Source organism: Hypomesus nipponensis, chromosome 27, assembly GCF_054491055.1.
Source record: "Hypomesus nipponensis isolate SF chromosome 27, ASM5449105v1, whole genome shotgun sequence".
Taxonomy (NCBI): domain Eukaryota; kingdom Metazoa; phylum Chordata; class Actinopteri; order Osmeriformes; family Osmeridae; genus Hypomesus; species Hypomesus nipponensis.
In genome coordinates this window covers 10,072,417-10,089,314 of record NC_140387.1, presented here as the reverse complement: position 1 = coordinate 10,089,314, position 16,898 = coordinate 10,072,417, and the positions used below count along the sequence as shown (strand labels likewise).

The following is a 16,898-nucleotide window of genomic DNA, read 5'->3' as shown; positions in this document are numbered from 1 at the left end:
CAGGCCTCAATTAAGACATGTCGAAAGCTTGTGTCAATGTTTTTTTGTAGGAGTCAAGTGAAGGCAAATCAGACTGTTCCTTTTTATGTCAAGGATGATGTGACCTCTCAACTTTAGCTCATTAATCTGGTCCTTTGTCAACTTGTCATGCTGCCAGGACAGAGAAAGAGGAAGGCAGGGGGTTGTTTGTGGAGGGGTAGGATTGCAGGGCCTCACCTATTCTGGAGGCCACATGTCTTTGTAGTGACTGTCTGGTAAGACCAGAGATTCTCACCTCGACAAGAGATTCCCACCAACCGATATATCTCCTGACCTTGGTCTAATTATCCCAAATTGAAAGCCCTGTACCTTTGAAAGCAATAGTTGTGCTAATGTATTAGAATGATGTATTGATAAAACCTTCAGTCCTCTCAGTATGCAAATTCAGAGTTAATGCATTAATTTGAAATGTGTAAGAAATGTATAAATGTGATCAATTTAAGCAAAGTTATTTTAGACAAGTATTGCAGAACCTTTTTTGTCTGATTATAAAGCTGGGAATCTCAGTACGAGTGTGTCTGTCTGTGGTTCAGTTATCTCGAGAACCAGGCGTTGTATGCAGTTGAGCACAGAGACCCATCCGTCTGCCACATCACTAAAGTATTCTATTCAAGCGGGAACTGCATTAGTTATATATAATTGATCTTAACAGTAGTTAGGATACAGTTGCTCACCCCCCACCCCTCCAAAGTTGTTTATTAATTCAGTGTTTGGGGTTATTTCAGTGACCTAAATTCAATTGTTCATTTCAATTATATTCTGTCCCCTGATTATAGATTAATTATCTCTGTTGCATTGCCTCAAGCTCCTCAAGATAGATCGAGCTGTATTTGACAAAACCTACTTTCCTTGGTATTGTTTGCAAACTAAAAATACATTTACCATACTTACACATTTGTGGTTCATGAGTTATGGTGATGTAATATTGATAGCCAGTACATATTTCTCTAATGCCAGGAATCTGTTTGTCTGTGTTTGTTTTTAACTAGTGCACAGTGCCCATGATGCAGTTGGTGATTAAAATGCCAGTGAAACACACAAATACAGATTACATGGACTATAGATAGTGCAGAGTGCCCGTGATAAAAATTGATTCACACACTCCCAGATTCCTGGAATTATAGATAGGGCACAGTGCCCACAATGATATCGGTGAGACACGCTCATAATTCTGAAATTATAGATAGATAGTGCAGTGCACGTGATGCTGACAGTTTACCTCAATGGCTCTGATACCTATGTTTCTCAGATTACAATTGAAATGTAATAAAAAGACTACTTGTTCAACCTCCACATCATCTTGTCACTAATGCACATCATAAAAGCAATTTCTCATGTTTTTAAACAAGTGCAGTTCTGTTTATGTTTACATAAACGTTTGTATTTTTTCCTTTGTGCTATGCAATGCTGTAAAATAGTCTTGTCATTTCTGTATTGCATTCGCAATCGCCTACTTCAGAGATGACAGATCATTTCAGTTGTGATCTGAGTAATATAGTCCACTGAGAAGAACTGTAATCACCAGCTGCATCAGATAATAATTATCTGCAATAATTCCAGAAATATGTGTTTATCTAACTTATCTAACTAATTATCTAACTGTGCCCTATCTATAATTCCAGTAATCTGTGTGTGTGCGAGCCACCAATTTTATCACAGGCACCGTGCACTATCTATAGTTCAAGTAATCTGTATTTGTGTGTTTCACTGACATCTTACTCACGGACTGCATCGGGCACTGTGCACTAGTCAAGTCAGACAGTCAAACAGTTGAAGCCTGGTTAAAGCCTGGTCTTCAAAGGTGAACTACATAGTCCAGGTCATACGTTTCATTTTCTGCAACACAGGATTATTTAAGTTTAAATGCAGAATTGAATTTTGAATTGTGATTCCAGCTAAGATACTGGCAGTGACAACGTTATAGGTTAGGACAATTTGTCCTTTTTTTTTTATGCAACTGTTCCAACTTTGTGAGGCTGCCTATCACCATTCCCTCCATTCATTCTGCACTTCTATGGAGCTAAATCAGGGCCAAATGTTTTGTTAATTTGAAATATATACTGTACGTCATCAAAAAGTCGGAGCAAATTTACAAATTAGGAGTGTCATCAATAAAATAAGTACATTTTCAGCAACTACACTGCCCACTCCTCGATACATTTTTATTCAGATGCTGATTTACAAGTACCGTTTAGCTGAAATATGAATTGTAAAAACTTAGAGCAATGGCGGTCAAATAATTCTGTTTAACTTGTTGCTCACGGTAACCCCGCGCACAGAGTTATGGGTAATACGTGCCGCCATTAAGACAGCTCATATGCTCTCTTAAAAAATGACCGTTATGTGACGTATTTCAAGGTATCTTATTAGACAGGAAGAGAAGATTTAAGACATTTTGAACCAAGCCCCCACCCCTCGCCCCTCGGCTTGAAGCAACGGCCCCGGTGGATGTAGGTGGTATTGCATTACGGTTAGGTTTCCGACTCTTCCGGTCGTTTTTATTCTATTAACTCCAGTCAACATTTACAAAACTATCTCCCCCAATAATTTTTGTTCGATTCTCGAACCTGGCTCATACTACTAGCTTTTTCATAGAATAATTTTTCAATTTTTTTGGCTAAGATTGAAACCAATCTGAAATGGGTAAACGAGCAGCCCATTCATTTGCTTACGTCAAAAAAAGTTGCCTGCAAATGTGCCTGCGGATACTAACAGGGCACGAGCACTAAAGTTCACATTGGCCGATAGCCGATTTACATTCAGCTGAATGAGCCATAGACTTATATTGAATGAGCACAGGGAGAAATGGCTTGAGTTGCCTGCCTTGTTGTAGCAAGTTTAGCAAATCGTTGTCACACATAGGTCTACATGAAATGTTGTGAATATAGTTTATTCCCGTTATTTTCAAACAGATTAGATTTTTCGTAAAAACGTTCATGACATGATAGCAAATATATTATGTTAAGCGCGAGCATAGATTGTTGACATGTCTATCTGGAGCAAAGACGAAGATTAATACTTTAACTGTTAACCACAATAGGAAATTATATATATTTAAATAATATAAGTCTTGCCTTCAGAAGCTTTTGTTAAACACACCCATTATTCTTTTTTTGATCGTGTCATCAAGCCAGACTGCTTTTGTGAAACAATGTTTCACCCCCACTTACATCTGATGGAAACGTCTTGTAGCCTATGGTTCTATGAACATGCCCCTTTCAAAGGCAAATGTTCAATAAAGTATATTTTAGACACACTTCTCGAGGTTTTATTTTTTACATTATTAACACGTCTTGTTAGATCACGTTATATCCATTAATAGACGCATGGTTTTCTAGGTTGAGCATGTAAAACACAGGTCGCATTTCGACACTGATGTGAAATTGAAGGTAGTGTGAATTTTGTGGCATTTCGTTTGAATATAAAGTTGACCGTAAGCTATGGTAAGTCTGCATTATGGAAGATTTCGGTTACCAAAATAACTATTAAGCTTTCTTTCCCTGGCGAGAACAACGACGGAGCTGTTCATGTTAACAGTTTATTTCATCCGATACAATGCGTTGTAAATCATACTCATATCACGAAGAAAAAAAGCAACATATGCGATGAGTTTCATCGAGAATAGCCCTATATTTAGCCATATAGCTTAAGAAACAAGTGAAAGGAATACTATACAGTGACAGAATACATTTCCGTTAAGTTTGCATCATGTGTCTGATTCTTATCGGACTTGTACCCCATTCTGCCCATAGATTCTGCAACTGCAATGCCCACACGCTCGTAACCATATAAATCTATGCTCGCAACTGGTTGTCGCAAAGTATGACGAAAAAAAGAGCCACTGTTTAAAGCTAGACTGGAAGACACGGAAGTTGGAATATGGCCGCGCCCAGTCTCGCGCTCTCGCGTGCCTCACTGCGCCACTGAGCACTTTTCATAGAAATTAATGGGGACGCCATCTTGGAAGACAGAAGTAGCTGTCTCTACTTATATTAACTTTGTTTCGAACAGACCTCGCTGTCTTAAAAGGAAGGAAGGACGCATTTTAAGACATTTCGAACAGAGCCTGAAAGCTCCTCCCGAAACGGTTGGTGAAAGAGAGGTGCAGAACACAGGCTAAACATAGTCATACAACAGGGAAGTGTCAATGGGTGTTAAAACACCAAAATCCAGTGTTCAACTTGGGTCAGAGTTGGTAAATGTCAGTTTAAGGGTAGCCACAGGGCTGGGGGACTGTGATCGGCGCCGTATCACAGGCAGGTGGATGAGGGAAGGGACTAGGAACTCGCTGTTGTCCGTCAGGGAGACCGATGTCCACTTGGCGACTTGATCCAGCTTTGGCAGACTGTCACAGATCGATGTCCACTGGCGACAAGGTCCAACGTTGGCAGACCGACGACCAGGCAGATGCTGACAGCTCAGACCTCCCACACCACAGGGGAAGTGTAGAAGGGGGGCAGAGAGAGGAGGGCAGGAATTAGAGAATTCAAGGAGAAACTAACAGTTATATATTACTAACAGTAATATTAAGAATGAGGTCCCCACTGGTCAAGTGTGGACTTGTGCAGCAATTTAGCAGACCAAAAAGGGTATTTGATGCATCCCTAAACACTAAGGCAGCGCTGGCCCCCCTCGATTGGAACACAAAATCTGTTCCAGGGAAGAGAAACTCTAAAATACGAATAAGAATGCCCCGTCCCCCGTCGTCTCCAACTAGCAACAGAAACAATATACAGTAACAAGTTTACTTTATTTGTAAATTCAAGTTATATGATACCTATGGAAGTGTTCTTAAAGCTGATAGATTCATTGAAACCCACCGGTTGCCTTCTCGACCCCCTTCCTGCCGAACGTCATGAAGAACTCCTCCCTAGTTTCGACATTCAAAGTTAGGTTGAAAACATTTTTGATTAGTCAGTTCTACGGCTGCTAAAGTGTGTGTGTACATTTAATGCAAAACTGAAGTGTGTTTGTCTGTATATATATAATAAGTGGTCGTGGATTTAAAAAAATTCTCCTTAAAAAAAAAAAAAAACATAGAACCCAAATGGCAAAAAATAGAAAAATCCAACCTTTCATTTCAGTACATTACTTTGGTGCAAAAAAAAAAAAATCACACATTTTGAAAAAAAAAAACTTGAAATCATGTGTCCCACAATTATTGGCACCCCTGATGTTAATACTTTGTACAACCCCCTTTTACCAACAAGAAAGCACTTAATCTCCTATAATATTTCACAAGATTGGAGAACACAGAGAGAGGGATATTTCCCAGAATCATCAAACAATCACAAAATGATGAGCTTCTGGCACTTCACAGGAGTTAATTAGGACTAGACTTCGTGGTACAGGTTTTGGGTGTAATGGCAGGTTTCTGCATGCTTGTAATGGCACATCATTCTATAGGTGTTATTCTTTTTTTTACGCTACTCCTGCCAAGCTGACAATGGATCTAAAGTGGTTCCTCCATGTCTGCCCATCCTGATGGGCTTGACTGTTCTCATCTTCACAGCTGTGCTAACGTAATGACAGTCATTCCTTATCTATTGTCTCTCCCTTCATCCTCCCCTCCCTATAGCTTCAGGAGTTTGTAACATTCCCCAGAGGAAGAGCCTCTCATCTGGTAGAACGTCGTTGAGGAGCCACAGGTCAGAATTCTCCCTCCCTCTTTTCCCAGCCTCTTTGCTGCCATTAAGCCCACAGAAGATGTGTGCTTGCATGCTGGAACTTGCATGCTGCATGCTCCCCTGCATACTCCCCAGCAGGGTGAAGTTACATAGCTTCTACCTTTTCTTTAAAACTGACTTGCACTAGTCTTACCTCTTCAAAAGTGATTTTATTTTATTAAAACAATGATTTGATTCCCTTTTCTCCAGTGGGCTGAATATGACTGTGATCTCCCTCAATCCCTGTAAAATGGTGTCCTTCCCACACCCACTTTAATGTAATGTGTGTTCCTGCTGAAAAAGTGCTGGTGTTGTATGACCTGTTGATTCAGCAAGTGATTTTTTCTCTCTTAATTTTTGTTGTTATGTTTATCAGAAAGATAACTAGATTTTTGAGGATCAGAGCAGTAGGAGAAGGGGGACTGGCTCTGCACCAGTCTTTTTTACCCTCAGCCCTGTTGGCATGACTGATGATGGGGCACCTGCCCCTGGCAATCACCAGCAAAGGAACCAGCACCATAAGCACCATCAGAGAACCACAGGCCTAAGAACAGCTCTTTTACAGCTCCTAAAATAGTCCTGGTTTACGCCCCAAGCCCTGGGTAACAGATCACATTTGCCTCAAGGAAGTAGAAAATACACCCTCCTAAAAGGTTTGTTTCCACTAGTGTGGTTATGTAGATATAGGGCTAATTAAACAGTTGTCCACATTATAGTCAGGCCAATTCATGACTAAATGCAATGGCTGTTCTCCTCTTTATTCTGACATTGAGAGTTTGTCAGTAGCACCATGTCCATCCCATGGGAGGACAATGTAAACCTTAGTGGCAGCATCTAAATAATTGTTAAAAGGCACAGGAGTAGCAGGGGCAGCTGATGTTAACCCCGTTTCTCTTTTTCATCGTTGATCACGGATATCATTCGAATTTTGCAGTCACAGATGGAGGTAGTAAGTTTCTTTTTCATCTTTTTTTTTTTTTTTTTACTTTTCAAAAACTAGACATCGTCATATCATTTTACTATTTCACTACAAAAGTGTATCAATTGGTTGACGGGGAGCCATGTTCCAACACAACTGCAGGAGCCACTTCACTCACCATTTGTTTATAGTCTTTTTAAATATTCTGTCAGCCCATGGGACCTGGGAAGGGTGTGTTGTTTGGAAAAATCTCTCCATCCCAGGCTAAATACACCCTTTGCTAGGGCTGACCCTTCATTCGCCTTTAATGTGGTCTTTTTAGGTTAGCTTAGGGACCCTGAAAGTAATTATATATAGCAGGGTAGCCATTGTTTTATGTTCAGTGTTTCTTTTATAAAGTCTCTCCCTTTCAGATTTGCACACCCTAATTTTAAATAGTCACACACGTTCTTTTGCTTTCAAATAAATATTTTGGGGTGTTTTCTGTTTCAGTCTAACTAGTGCACAGTGCCAGTAATGCAGTCAGTTATTAAGATGCCAGTGAAACACACAAACACAGATTACTTAAACTACAGATAGTGTACAGTGCCTGTGATAAAATTGGTTGCTCACACACACAGATTCCTGGAATTATAAATAGGGCACAATTCCCGCGATTATGTCGATTACACACATTTCTGGAATTATAGATAGATGGTGCAGTGCCCGTAATGCAGCTGGTGATAGACAGTTCTTCTCAGTGGTTTTGTTATATTTCTCAGATCACAATTGAAATAATCTGTCATCTTTGAAGCACTTGTTCATACTCCATATCATCTATTGTAGTCACTTATGCACGTCATTAAAGCAATTTCTCATTATTTTAAACAAATTGACAATGCTCTGGTACGTTCATGCAAATGATTATGTAGCCTAAGGGGTGTTTGCTATGTTTATATTAACGTTTGTATTTTTTAATTTTGTGCTATGCAATATGTAAAATAGTCTTGCATTTTCAGTTTTGCATTCTCATAAATATGACAACATTGTTCCTGTCGCTATATCCATGCCTTAAGAAACCAACCAAGGAGACTAAAGTGGTAGGAATAATACCTATTTGATGCACACTGGTGATTATTTACATTTAGTCATTTAGCAGACGTTCTTATCCAGAGCGACTTACAGTAAGTACAGGTACATTCACCCCGAGGCAAGTAGGGTGAAGTACCTTCCCCAAGGACACAACGTTATTTGGCACGGCCGGGAATCGAACCAACAACCTTTTGATTAACAGCCCGACTCCTGAACCACTCAGCCATCTGACCCCTATAACCCCTGTGACCATAATGGTGATTGTTTAACTACATGCTCTTATGGTTCTTCCCTTTGGCACTTATTTGTTTTTTCACAATGTATGCTTCATGTTTTGGCTGCTTGCAATGTTTGGGGCTACCTCGTTGTTATGATCAGTGACATATGCTCTTTTGTAAAGCTCTCTCTTGAAAATCGCTTCGAATAAAAGCGTCTGCTAAATGCATAAAATGTATAATCTAGTCGTTGATTTGCTGCCAGATACTCGTGACAACAGAAGCTAAAAGCACATCTAATTGGTTAAGGGGTTACTGGGAGTGAATAATAAATGTATCATCAGCAAAGTCAGCCATGCCACCATGTGGAAGAGACTAAAGGCACCAGACTTTCCTAACTTAACATTACTTTCCTAAGTAAGACAAAATAACAGATTTAATGTATTGTTCTTATTTATTGTTATACAATAATATATAATAATTGTGCATTCAAATCGAAAATAGAACGTAATCAAACTTACATACATATACATGCACATTTAAATAAATAAAATGTAGCAGTAGAAACAAAATAGTGTATTGGTCAAACATACAATAGTAATCAAACAGTTACCAAACATTGTAAACATGTAAAAATAAAAAGTTTAACTCTTATTTATTTGTTAAATACTTGTGCATTCCAATCTAAAACAGAATGTAGTCAAACTTCGTAAATTAAATAAATCAAATGTAGCCGCTGAAACAAAACAGTGTATTGGTTGAACATACAATAGTAACAGTAACCAAACATTGTAAACATGTAAAAAAAAAAATTAAGTGCAAAGTCCTGCAAACAGGAATTCAAAATAAACATAGCAGCTGAACCTGCGAATAAACTAATACAAATTTGGTCAAACAACAACTTGGTCACACATACAAATAATAACCAAACATTGTAAACATGTAGTGCAGTGTCACACCACTCATGACCTGTGAATGCTCACTTAATCAGCAAAGGCAAATTCTTTCTCACCAAGACAAGCATTTCTGCTCTGTCTGATGTAAGTCTATTTCTCTTTTCATCCACAATGTTGGAAACTGTGCTGAACACTCTCTCGCTTTCTATACTAGTGCAGGGCGCACAGAGGTATTTTGTGGCAGTGGCAGCAAGAAAGGTCATCGGTATTTGTTGACTCCCCAGTACTGGTATGGGTTGTCTGAGGCAGCAATGATTTTCTCTGTAAGATATCCATGCAGTTGGACTGCAGGGCTCGAGTTGCTTGCTGCACTGGGATCTTCACACTCCTCCACAATTCTGTCAAACTCTTGCATAATAAAGCTGCTCTTACTTGGTGCTGCTGCTGCTTCCACCCAAGGGGCCTTTTCTTATGGCTCTGCAGCCTCTGATGCTCCAGCTGTGCTGCTCCTCAAGTCTTCCTCTAGTTCCCGTCAGTGCATCTTTTGCACGCTTTGTAGATTGTGCACTTGTAAAGTATCTGAAACAGAAATCAAACATAAGTTAGGCTAAATATGAAACATTTGATGACACTAAAACTTAAGGCTGATTTAAGTAATATACAAATGAATTTAAACACCGCAAAAAAAGTTCGGAAACTTTGATCAATTATTCCTCCCCTTCAATAATACCATTGCACGACATTGGTATTGTATGTTATCATTGGACAGCCTGAAGTGAATACCAAGATAAGAATATTGCAGAGGTTTTTTGGGCCGCTACCCACACGGTTAGCTGTGTTGCTCATTCCACGAATGCACGATCCTTACAAGTTGTACCCCGTTGTAAAGGTGATTAATTAGGCTTTCCAACGATATAAAATACCAATTGGTATTATCCTGCTCTCGGTGCAAACACCGAGAGCAGGATGCACCGCCACTAACCAGGGTCGGATGTACATTCTTCAAGTGGTACATCATTTGAGTCGTGGAGTTGTATTTTATACTCATTTATACTCAATGCTTTGCAGTGTTGGCAGTGAACAGTCAAAATGGTCTCACGCTACACTTCGCCGTGACTTTTTCCATGTTTACTTTTGAAATACATGGAAACTCGCCAGTAAGTGAGTAGGCCTGTGGCGTTTTTTCCCAGAGATTGCCTTTGTGTGGTAAAATGTTTAATTGCTGCCACATAGCAAAATCCATTGCATTCCTTCAAAACTCACACTACGCAACAGAACACGCATTCGTTTTATAGATGAAAAAATGTCATAGACGAAATTTGTAATGATCAATTAATCGATCGTGTTACATTTCTTCAATGATTATAAAAAGATTTTCATGAGAAATATCTATGTATGTGAACTTAATTTGTAACCATTGTGGCAATTTCCTACCACGCCTGTTTAACCGAAGCTAATTTGGGTGGGTTTCTTCTCCCATCTCCATCAGAATCAGAATTTGAATGAGCAGCATGAGTGGGAAATTTAGTGCAATGAGAAAACTGCTCTGCCTTTCCCATACAATGTCACTTCTCTATCTGTTACGGCCCTGACTAGAACATCGATCTCCTTGGCTGTGAACCGCTCCTGGCGTGCGCCTGGCAAATCCGCAGTTATAATAGCAATCCGCCATAGAACAAGCGTTGCTCTTAAAGGGAATGTGAAATGACGCTCTGAGTGGTTTATTGCACATTACGCCAAAACCACACCCATTACTAATGTAGCTACTTCGGCACCAAAAAATAGCCAACTGAAAAAACATCATAGTTATAATACTTATAATACCGATATTATTTTGGTATAGAAATATTAGACACGTATATTACAAAACAGGCAGAACAAGAGATGTATTTAAATGCTCAAAAAAAGTTACAATGGTGCCTCCCCCCCCAAACAAAACTAATAGGCTACACACTCAACTTCCCAAGCTCGCTGTGGGTACCCTTCCCTCAGTGGGCTGACAAACTTTTACAATAGGCTAAGTCAACTTTTCTAAAATGGTCTTAAAACTATAACAGGAGTCAGGGGAAGAAAAAAATAAGAAAGAAAGAGAATGCGAGATGGTGCCCGTGCATCACTTTCAGGTAAGTCAATGTTTAATCCTTGTTAAATACGGGAAACGTGCTGCTAATTTAATGGTTAGCCTATGCATACACCTCAAACTTGCTGACGTTATTGCTAATGTTATCACACTCAAATATGTTTTAACTTAGGTGCAAGCTAAATTGAGATTTTACTGTTAAACATTATCTATGCATTTTACAAGTACAGGGCACAGAAAATTGTTAATCAATGGAAGCAAATTGTGACCAAAATTCAAATGAAAATGCATTTCCAGAAATGCTTTTTTATTTTAAGAATGTGGCTGCATTATTTGACTCATAAATAAAATTAGTAATCAATCATCCTATTTGCATTTTAATTTTCTTCTTTAAGACTGCTCATTCTTTTACTTAATTAAAATGAAAACGAAAAAGACATTTGAATTTTAATTTTCAAAATATGCCCCAGCAAATAGATACCAAAATTCAATTTGAAATGTAAAATTCGAAAATGAAAATGCATTTCCAGAAATGTGTTTTCATTTTAAGAACGTGGCTGCAAAATCGTGACCACAATTCAAATTCAAATGCATTTCTGGAAATGCATTTTCATTTTCAAGAACGTGGCTGCAAAATCGTGACCACAATTCAAATTCAAATGCATTTCCAGAAATGCATTTTCGTTTTCGTGTTCTGCCCTCAAAGAACTGCCCATAATTCGAAAACGAAAATGCATTCTGAGCGGCGCAGCAGAGTGACGTCAGTAGCCTCTCTTCTTTAGCTCCCTGCTGACTGAGCTACCCATCTTGTTCGGTAGGGGGCAGTGTGCACATACGCATTGCATTACATGACAACATTTGCCGGGAAATTGACTGAATTGCCGTGGCAAGCGTGAAATATCTCCACACAGCCAACTCTTTGGCTCGCTCCATGTTGCTTAACTACGGTGGCCCTGAAGTGCAAATCACCCCCCTTAATATGAGTACATCCCCCAAATGAAAACACTCCCCCCGAATACGAGTTAACTCCCCCCAAATCGGATGACTTGTTCACCTCCCCCCAATACAAAAACATGCTCCCCCAAATGGAAAACAACATTACATTAACTCTGAACGGAAAGGGTAGGTACTACACTTTAGCGCTGATTGGATGCTAGTAGGCTAAGAAATTAATCGACAGAAGTAAAAAATGCAATAACCTGACAGTTACGTGCACTAGGACATTTATTTGGGTATCGAAGCATGTAGCATATGCTACGTATGCAAAAGCATAAATTGCGTGTTAAACATAGCCAAACAACTAGTCCACCTAACTCTGTCATTATCATGAACTTGATCGTTTTGGTTGGAAGGAAAGAGGAAACATTAATGTTTACAATTCAATTCGAGTCATGACACTACTCTTTATTTTAATCAGGGTCATTCCTATGAAATAATCTCAGATATGCTGTTAACGTTTCATAATATAAGTAGCCTATGCGCACGCTAAAAACGCAGTTGAAGGCAGGACTTTTCAGAAGAACAAACTATTAGTCCACTACAGAAGAACGAAATGCCACAATGACAGAGTAACGTGGACCAGGATATCCTGATCCTGGTCCACGTTACTCTGTTTCGTGTTAAATGTAAAAATCGATAGCCAAACAACAGATTTTTACATTTAACACAAAATACTTTTGCCTAAGTAGCCTACTATTTGCTACATTCTTCATAGCCTAACAAATGTTCTGGTGCACGTAACTCTGCCAGGCTATTGCATTTTGTACTTCTGTCGATCAATTTTATATTTCTTGTTAGTTAGCCTACTGCATCCAATCAGCGCTAAAGTGTAGTACCTACCCTTTCCTTTCAGAGTTAATGTAATGTCGTTTTCCATTTGGGGGAGCATGTTTTTGTATTGTGGGGAGGTGAACAAGTCATCCAATTTGGGGGGAGTTAACTCGTATTCGGGGGGAGTGTTTTCATTTGGGGGATGTACTCATATTAGGGGGTGTGATTTGCACTTCAGGGCCACCGTACTTAATGGTTAACTCAACTCTTCCAGCATGTGACACACGTATTGCTGACGAATGACGTAGAATGTGCTGTGCCGGTGAAAAAATAGCTAAAAACTGGACCGGCCCATGGATCTGTTAATTTTTCAGATCCCAGCTATTTTGTCAATATCGGGGCCAAATTTTGTTGCAGTTCCACCAGAGTTCCACTGGGAGTGATCGCGGTCGAGTGCAAAATGAATGGGAGCCTATGGAGCTAAACAGCTAAATGTGTCTCTTTCGCCTGATTGTCGTTGAGAAATCTCAGATTTGATTGTAGTTTTTGCATGTTCAACATGGATTACAGGTCAAAAGTGAATGAACGAGTATTTATGTCCTTTCAATTTCTTACAGGGTAAGTCGTTGTTGCCCATAACACGCTAGCACTCTGCTAACGAATGCTGATTGGTTAGTGAAGGACTAACTACAACCAGAGATCCCGCTTGATGGCATCTGAAGCAGAACCAGAATGTCAGAGCATTAGCAACATCACAAACAAGCCAAAACTCTTTCTAGCATTTGTATTGACAGGGAGAGCCTAACCTGTCAGCTGTGTTGTCGATGCCTCGAGAGAAAAGTGGAAGTAACCAGAGCTTGCCGTCAAGCAGTAGCTCTGGTCGTACGATGTGTATGACGTCAATTACATTTTCAAAGGCTTTTTAGAACGGAAAGGCAACTTTATTATTTTTTTTACACCCAGCGGTGTGTATTTTTTTGCCTCCCCTTTCGAATTCAGAATTCAAATTACTAGACAAAAATTTATAGCTCCATAGACCTCCATTCATTCTGCACTCGACCGTTAGCGCCCTCATATGGAACTAGAGTGGAACTGCAACCAGTTCAGAACCCGGAAGTTTCCCAGAGAGTGGGAGTTGTCCCTTTATTAGACAATAGGTGCGTTCGACATGGACTGCGGCTGCATGAAACGACTGGCGAGAGTGGCTGCTTGCAGTCGGGAAGGAGTTGAAAACGGCTTTGTGAAGTCGGACATTTCAGCTTCTCGCGGTTTGCTGCGTTGACGTCAGTCACGGCTGATTAAGCGCTGTTTGCTTACTTTACTCTATTTATAATTAAACGTAGTCTTTCTGTTAGCAGTTAGTAAAACCCTTTCTTCCATACATTTTTAATTCAATTCAACAGTTTGGTCCGGATTTGAGCATTGGTGAAACTGAAGGTGTTTGAATATTACAAAACACGCATCAAAGTTGTCGTGTGTGAGTCTGGCCAATCATGAAATAGCTGTGTCGTCACTTGAACCCGTGCAGTTGCTCTTGAGCAAATGCGCTCGGCTACACAGCCGGCAGTTCTCAAATCGATCTCAGGTACTTTGATGGCGCCGTCTCAAGTCGGTCAAAAAGTCTAACCAGAATTCACTGTTTCAGGCTGCAACGCCGCATGAAGTTGGGTCATGTCGAATGCACCTATTCTCTGCTACTTCCGTCATAGCCATAGAGTTAATATAACTAGAGACAGCTACTTCTGTCTTCCAAGATGGCGTCCCCATTAATTTCTATGAAAAGTGCTCAGTGGCGCAGTGAGGCAAGCGAGAGCGCGAGACTGGACGCAGCCATCTTTCCACTTCCGTGTCTTCCGGTCTAGCTTTAAACAGTGGCTCTTTTTCCCTAGCTCCGAGACCTCGTGCACGCTTGCAACTAGCTGTACACGTCATACTTTGCGACAACCAGTCGCGAACATAGATTGATATGGTTACGAGCCTATGTTACGAGCGTGTGAGCTAAGGCATTGCAGTGGCAGAATGGGGTACAAGTCCGATAAGAATCAGTCACATGATGCAAACTTAACGGAAATGTATTCTGTCACTGTATAGTATTCCTTTCACTTGTTTTTTAGAAATAGGCTATAGGGTTAAATATAGGGCTATTCTAGATGGAACTCATCACATAGGTTGCTTTTTTTCTTTGTGATATGAGTATGATTTCCAACACATGAACAGCTCCGTCTTTGTTCTCGCCAGGCAAAGAAAGCTTTATAGTTATTTTGGTAACCAAAATTTTCCATAATGCAGACTTAGCATAGCTTACTTTCTTCACACTGCCTTCAATTTAACATCAGTGTAGAAATATGGCCATGTGTTTTATATGTGCATCCTACAAAACCAAACGCCTATTAATGGATATAACGTGATCTAACAAGACTTGGTAATAATGTCATAAATAAAAGCTTGAGAACTGTCTAAAATATACTTTATTGGACATTTGCCTTTGAAAGGGGAATATTCGAAGAACCGTATAGGCTACAAGACGTTTCCATCAGATGTAAGTGGGGGTGAAACATATAGAGTCACTGAGGACCTTCATTGTCCCACAAAAGCAGACTGGCTTGATGACACGATCAACAAAAGAATAATGGGTGTGTTTAACAAAAGCTTCTGAAGGCAAGACTAATATTATTTAAATATAGGCCTATATAATTTCCTATTATGGTTACCGGTTAAAGTATTAATCTTCGTCTTTGCTCCAGATAGACATCAACAATCTATGCTCGCGCTTAACATATTATATTTGCCATCATGTCATGTCAATCAAATCTGTTTGAAAATAACAGGAATAAACTATATTAACAACATTTCATGTATGTGTGACATTTGCTTAACTTGCTGCAACAGGGCAGGCAACTCAAGCCAGCTCTCCCTGTGCTCATTCAATATAAGTCTATGGCTCATTCAGCTCCATGTAAATTGGCTATCGGCCAATGTGAACTTTTGTGCTCGTGCCCTGTTAGTATCCGCAAGCACATTTGCAGGCAACTTTTATTGACGTAAGCAAATAAATGGGGTGCTAGCAGAGAATGTCTAATATAGAGAGAACTGCCACTCTCAGGAAACTTCCGGGTTCTGAACTGGTTGAAGTTCCATGTGAGGGCGCTAACGAGCGAGTGCAGAATTAATGGAGGTCTATGGAGCGGTACCCCTCAAAATACACTTCTCAGGATATAATTTTTTTGTCTAGTGATTTGAATTCTGAATTCGGAAGGGGAGGCAAAAAAAATACACACTGCTGGCTGTTGGATTGTTTTAAAGTCGCCTTTCTGTTCAAAAAAGCTTTTGAAAATGTCATTGACGTCATACACATCATACGACCAGAGCTACTGCTTGACGGCAAGCTCTGGTCACTTACTTTTTTCTCTCAGGGCATCGACAACACAGCTGACAGGTTAGGCTCTCCCTGTCAATACACATGCTAGAAAGAGTTTTGGCTTGCTAATGTTGTTGCTAATGTTGCTAATGCTCCGACATTCTGATTTAGCTTCGGATGCCATCAAGCGGGACATCTGGTCGTATCAGTCCTTCACTAACCAATAGGCATTCATTAGCAGAATGCTAGCGTGTTATGGGCAACAACGACTCACCATGTAAGAAATCAAAAGGACATAAGTACTCGTTCATTCAACTTTCGACCTATAATCCATGTTGAATATGCACAAACTACAATCAAATCGGAGATTTTTAAACGACAATTAGGCGAAAGAGACAAATGTAACCGTTTAGCTCCATAGACTCCCATTCAACATGCACTCGCTCGCGATCACCCCAAGTGGAACTCTGGTGGAACTGCAGCCAAATTCGGTACAATGGGGCTTAATAGGGAGTGGCAAGGCTCTCCTTAAACAGGCTCTGGTGCTAGTTTACCCATTTCGGATTGGTCTCAAACTTAGCAAAAATCGGGGGTAGAACATGGATCATATTGATCCACCACTCTATTTCCCCCTAAATAAATGTCAAGCTTATTTACGTTTTTGGGGGCATATTTTCAGTCAGCAGATGGTATTGTTTGAATCGCGATTCCATCTGAAATACTGCCGGTGACAATGTTGTACAATAGCTTGTTTCAAAGGGGGTTCTTATTGAATTATCACTTTTTGTATTTTGAATTGTAAATGAGCAGCAACGAATGTATGCTTTAAAATCTATGCAATCTCCATAAATAGTATAGGCATATGCCTTTTTCTATAAAATATA

General features: G+C 39.8%; 1 protein-coding gene across 5 annotated transcripts in view; it reads left to right on the top strand.

Moving 5' to 3' along the window:
- The window catches only part of sema4d (sema domain, immunoglobulin domain (Ig), transmembrane domain (TM) and short cytoplasmic domain, (semaphorin) 4D), a 123,380-nt gene that overhangs the window by 55,827 nt on the left and 50,655 nt on the right, over nt 1-16,898 (top strand). For all 5 annotated transcript variants that reach the window (XM_084694098.1, XM_084694097.1, XM_084694094.1 and 2 more), the window contains exon 3: nt 5,618-5,687. The gene's annotated coding sequence lies outside the window, so the exon portion shown is untranslated. The remainder of the gene's footprint in view (nt 1-5,617; nt 5,688-16,898) is intronic.